At 38.3% G+C, this 6,266-nt stretch overlaps 1 protein-coding gene across 1 annotated transcript in view; it reads right to left on the bottom strand.

The window, feature by feature from the left end:
• The window catches only part of TEX55 (testis expressed 55), a 34,103-nt gene that overhangs the window by 7,340 nt on the left and 20,497 nt on the right, over positions 1-6,266 (bottom strand). The gene's annotated exons all lie outside the window — the stretch shown is intronic.

The raw sequence follows: 6,266 nt of genomic DNA, 5'->3' as shown, positions 1-6,266 counted from the left end.
GATCAGTCCTTAGGTATAGGTCGCCTTGGGAAGGTGGCTTCCAGTAGCTGGGGGAGGGAGGGAGTTGCAGTGTCAACTGGATGGGAAAGCAACTGGCCCCACCTCGAAGTTCTGAGTTAGGAATGCGAGTTACTTAATGGCCTTTGCTCTCCTCCCCAGTTTTAGGGAAAAAGTTGTCTCAAACCATGATTTTGTCTGCCATATTTTCAGTTCTTCTAAAACTCCCAGGCACTTGTAAGATTTACCCTTCCCAGTGGCCCTGTGAAGTATATACTATTACGACCCTCCATTTTCTAGACGAGCGAAGCAGGGATTGAGGAGGCTAACTTTCCCAGGGTTCCAGAGCCATTGAGGGGTGAAGACCCCCCTCGGTCTGTCCTCATAGACTGCACTCTTAACTACTAGGCTATACTATGTGAATAGAGTTAGAAGTTGGTGTAACTTTGAAAATGACATTAAAATCTTAAATTGTTAATGTAATTTTTTCCTATTAACTAGTTAATAAGGTAAACAGAGAGTAGAATATTGTTCGTGGGATATGTGAGAAGCCATGGTCTATAAAACTGGCTCACAAGTAAGTCCGCCAGAGCACTTCTGCTCCTTGGGGAGTGGAGGTCACCAATCAGAGCTCAGCTTCTATTAGAAATAACTGAACCAAACTTGCAAACTATGTGCCCAAAGTGCCCAGATCTGCCAATTCTCTAGCGCCTCTGAAGACTGCTTTTTCTCCACTAGGTCTTGACTCTCTTTGCAAACTTTACTGAAATATGTAAATTCAGGCTTTTTGGCCTTTAATGGGTCCTCTCTCTGACTCAGCCCTCCTCTCGCTCAACATTAACTGACATTCTCATATTCTCTTCAGTTCCTGTAGATGATAAATGCTTAACTTAGTTCATATTTTATTTTATTTTTTTCATATTTTAGATTATGGCCACCACAAGACGACTTCTTAAAGCAAACCTAGCCCTCTCCCAGAAAAGGGACGTGCCATTATTAATAGACTCTTATAATTGGACAGGACATTAGCCCATTTCAATAACCAGTTATGGTTATTATATGGAATGATTATAGGGAATAACTATATTCCAGTAAAATAACCAGTTAGCCCAATTTTTCACCCAATGAAGAAATGCCTCTGTAACATCTCTGATAGCCAGTATTAAGGGGCAAGTCTATGAAACTTGTTGTGTTTACTGCAGAGATATCGTTGAGGATGTTGTACACAATCACCCATGTTGGATCTAAGAGGTCTAAATATTCCCTTTGGTCTCAGCATTTGGGATGATTATATTTTTCCTAATCAACTAGTTTGCTTTTTTTAAACTATTTTTAAACTATTTTTAACTACTGAACACGATAAATCTTCAATCAAATTCAATCTCGCCTCCATTCTTATCATTCTTCCATTGAAACTGCTTGTCAAGTTACAAACAATCTCTATTTTGCCAATGCCAGGAGACACTTGTTTGGCTTCATTGTACTTGGTCACTCAGAAGCAACTGGTATAGCTGATGACTCCATTCTTCTCCTACTACTCTCTTCTTCTGGCTTCCATGATACCATATTCTTTCATGCTTCACCAAGTTCTCTGCTCCCTCCCAGTCCCCTTTGCTGTCTCCTCTTGGGCCTGACCAATTGCATTAGAAAACTCAAGAACTGGGTCCAGGTCTCGATTCTGAATCTGGCTCTGAAACTACGACCGTCAGGACTCAGCCCCTCCCCCCTCGCCTTTCACTCATTCCCACTACTTCCTGGTTCGAAGGTTCAACAGGATAAAGCAACATTGTCTAGATTTAAGGACGATAATAAGAATTCCAGATCTTTGTCTCCTTACAAGAACCGGTGTGTTTCTCTGCTTTTCTCCTGGAACCTTCTTTTTCTCTCCTTGGCCACCAGCTCTTGAAGAATAGTGAATTAGGTTGTGGCCTCTCTTAATTTGGTATTTAGTAAGAATATATGCCTCTGAGTTTGTCAAGTTTTTGTTTATTTTATCAGATATCGGGGGCAGAAAATTCTGTGATGCGGTGTAAAACTATACTCTTAATCAGAAGTGTCCTGAGAACGTTTAAGAACGTAAATCAGACTTTGTGGTTCCCCTCCTGAAAACAGTTCAGTGGCTTCTTTTTGTGCTCAAGAGTAGGATCCAAGCTCCTCACCGTGGCTTATAATTGGCTCATGTATTCACCAACTTCACTGGGCATGACTTTCATCCTATGTGTGCTTCAAACACATGGCTTTCACACTTGCCATTCCCGTGAGTGGTAATCCGTTTCCCCTGGCACTTCTGGGCTTCCTCCTTGTCCTCCTTCGGGTGCTGCTCTACCCTCACTTCCCCTGACAAGCCTTTCTTGATGGCCCTTCCCAGAGTGGCCTGCCCTCTCCACTCCAGTTACTCTCACTCATATAAACATGGTTTGTTTCCTTCGTAAAAAATAATCAGGCTGGCATTACCTTGTTTATTTGTTGTTTTTCTTCCTCTGCCTTCTCTGCCTCACTGAAACTAGAATAGTTTAAAATGAATGAATGAGTTTCTGATTTGAAAGGTTTAGGGTGAATTAGATCTATTTGTCCTGGCGGGGGAAAAAAAAACCCATTGCATTAAATAAGCTTGAGAAAAGCCAAAAGTGCATGACCAAAGTGCCAGTTTTATGAAGGGATCTGCATTTCTTTATGTATTGCTCTAAATTATTCTCTGCTTTTAAAATCTTCATTATTCTATTCTGATAACAAAATGAATGCATGTGCTTTGCAGAAAATAAAAATCACTATACTTCCTTATCCAGTGATAAATACAATACACATTTTGGTATAGAATCATTCATTCAGGAACTATTGGAGGTACTATTATGTGTCAGGCACAGTTCTAGCAGGCATTAAACAGACGAAATCCCTGCCCTTATGGCACTTTTGATCTTTCTTCTTTGCATTCCCCCCACGTAATTGGGATTATAACTTATTTAAAGTCTTCTAAACCAGTTATTTTAACTTATAATATGGTGCAGACATTTCCCTATGGGATTATTGTACAACATATATCCTGCCATATGAATATGCTGTTATGTATTTAACTGAATCCCAAAGGTTGAAAATTTAGATTTGCAATTTTTCAATATTATAAAATAATGTTGTGAATATTCTTATACATAAATTTTTAAACACATTTTGTTATTTCCTTAGTATAAATTCCTAGAATTAGAAGTTCTGACTAAAGAGTATGTTTGGAATTATGTGATCCAACTGAATTCCAGAAAGGTTATAAAATGTATACACTCCACAACAGTGTACGAAAGGGCCCATTTATCTGCGCTTTTAGCCAGGTTAGGAGCCATCTTTAAAAAATTTTTTGTCGGGGCGCCTAGGTGGCTCAGTTGGTTAAGCAGCTGCCTTCGGCTCAGGTCACGATCCTAGGGTCCTGGGATCGAGCCCCGCATCGGGCTCCCTGCTCAGTGGGAAGCCTGCTTCTCCCCCTCCCACTCCCCCTGCTTGTGTTCCCTCTCTCGCTGTGTCTCTCTCTGTCAAATAAATAAATAAAATCTTAAAAAAACTTTTTTCCTAAAATAATATTTAATTGATATCTACTTTTTTAAATTTATATTTCTTTGGCTGTTTACATATTTCCTTCAATAAATGTTCCATTCATGTTCTTGGCCTTCTTTTTTGACTGGGAGCATTTACAGTTTTAAAAATTGACTTGTGGGAACTTGTCATATCTTTAGGATATTGACCTGCCATGTTCACCACAACTATTTACTCTTGATTAATCATTTGCATTTTTGATAACTTTCTTTCATACTTTTAGAATATTTCATGTCAATTATATAAATATTTCCCTTAATGATTTTTACCTTTGGCATTATGCTTAAAAAGGGCTTTCCAACTGAAGATTTTGTATTTCCCAATTCTTTTATTTCTTTCAGTCTGTCTTTCTCTATTTAACTCTTTAGGCATATATGTATACTGTTATATATGCATATGTATGCTATGTGGTATCGAGTAGATCCAACTATACTCATCTAAATAATTAAACAGTCCAGCAACATTAATTGTGTGCATAGAATCTCATTACATAGATGTGTCATAATTTATTTGATCAATCTGGGGTTGGACATTTTTGAGGTTGGAAAATTATCCTCACTTTTTTATCAATATAAAAATTTGACACAGATCTTCCTTATAAATTCTCCAGGTTCTGTGTCCTTTCTGGATGTGTCATTTGACTCTATGAGTGATTTCACTTTGGAGCAGTTTTGGTGATCACACGATGTAGCTCTGGGGGTAGGTGACTAAAACTGAGTGTGAAGGTTATGAGAAAGGAGGAGTCCTTTGTTACTCACAGCTCACTCCTTTCCCCCATGTCTGCCCACACTGCATTTGGAGCCTCTGAGGCTCTGCCTGGAAAGACATCTCCCTCCTTTGTGGGTTTTGAGGTGGAACTTCGGCCCTGCTCTATCTGTCCCATCTGCTTTCTGTTTTCAGAAATCACAAAAATATCTGGTTCCTGTCTCTCCTGCTTTGAGTTATCAAGATGGACTTCCTTCTTTTTGTAAATCTTTACTATAATTTTAATGGAGTTTGAGAATAACTGCTTTTTCTTTTTTAAACAAAACTACAACACAGAATTAGGCAGACAACTTAACTCTGTCTGTGTGAATCCCCTCTGTTCGGAACTACAGGCCAACCTCCCACTCTCTCTCTGATGCTAGTGTATTGCAAACTCTGCCAATCCTACAAGAAAAAAAATAGCCTTTGGAGAGTCTAATAAGGCACCGGCGCACTAGTATTGTTTGCCACACATAAAAAAACACAATTCTGAGTTTTAGTCTTACATTATTCCCAAACAACTGACATGAAGATTCAAGCATAGATACACAGATCCCTGGAAACACACTTGGCCACACCTCTGTCGACAAAAATATATCTAGACACACGAGCACAAAAACATAATAGTCATAATTGCACTTATATACTTATATATATGTTCACATTGATTACATAAGAAAAAAAGGTAAGTGGAGGAGAGTGGGTGAGTAAAACAGAGTAAGTTAGTCAAGAAATAAGATTTATTATGGAAATCATTTCACAGTATACACATATATTTATAATCATTACATTGTGCACTTTACACGTTATATGTCAATTAGATCTCAAGAAAGCTGGACACACAGGTGCATGTGTGTGAAGTAACAGGAGGCTAATTCAAAAACAATAAAGCATATGCAAGAGACCAAAGAGTAAAACAAGGGAATTTGTACAGAATGGAGGATATAGGATAATTCTGGAAGGCTCAGATATTCCTGTTTCTAACGATTCTGAGTTTCTCCTTCACTCTCCTCTGTCACAAAGTGGACTTAAAAATATTAACGTCCACACTTATTCTTTTTTAAATAACAGCTTTGTTGATATATAATTCATATACCATAAAATCCACTCTTTTGACATGCCTAATTCAGGGTTTTTAGAACACCATCCAATTCCAGCACATTATCATCACCCCCAAAAGAAACCTCATCCTTGTCGCGTTCACTCCCCATTACGCTCCCCCTTTGCCTCTGACATCCACGAATCTACTTTCTATCTCTACGGATTTGCCTATATGCTTGACATCTCACATACATGGGATCGGATAATGTGTGGCCTTTGTGTCTGGCTTCTTTCACTTAGCAGAATGTTTTCAAGGTTCATCCAAGTCATAGTTGTGTATCAGTACTTCATTCCTTTTTATAACTAAGTAATATTCTCTATACATATATCACATTTTTTTCATTTTTCATTTTTTAAAATTGTGATAACATATCACATGATATTGACTAGCATAACCATTTCTAAATATACAGCTCAGTGGTATTAAGTACATTCACACTGCTGTGCAGCAAACCTCGAGAACTTTTCCATCTTGCAAAACTGAAACTCCGTGCCTGCTCAGTAATTCCCTATTTTCCCTCCCCCCAGTCCATGATAGCCTACGTTGTTTCTATGAATCTGACCTACTTTCGATACCTTACATAAGTGGAATCATACACTATTTGTCATTTTGTGGCTGGTTTATTTCACTTAGCAGAATGCCCTCAAGTTTCACCCATATTGTAGCCTGTGACAGAATTTCCTTCCTTTACAAGGCTGAATACTTTTCCTTCGTATGTATTTATGATATTTTGTTTCTCCATTCATCTGGCGATTATCACATTTTTTAAAAATCCATTCATCACTTGCTGGACATCTGCACTGTTTCCACTTTTTGGTTATTATGCATGCTGTTGGGAACATGT

The sequence above is a fragment of the Eumetopias jubatus genome, unplaced genomic scaffold, assembly GCF_037043125.1.
Source record: "Eumetopias jubatus isolate StellerSeaLion01/CBP00866 unplaced genomic scaffold, mEumJub1_p1.0 scaffold_1, whole genome shotgun sequence".
NCBI lineage: Eukaryota > Metazoa > Chordata > Mammalia > Carnivora > Otariidae > Eumetopias > Eumetopias jubatus.
Note: the sequence above shows the minus strand (reverse complement) of the source record. Positions and strands in the feature narration are given on the sequence as shown.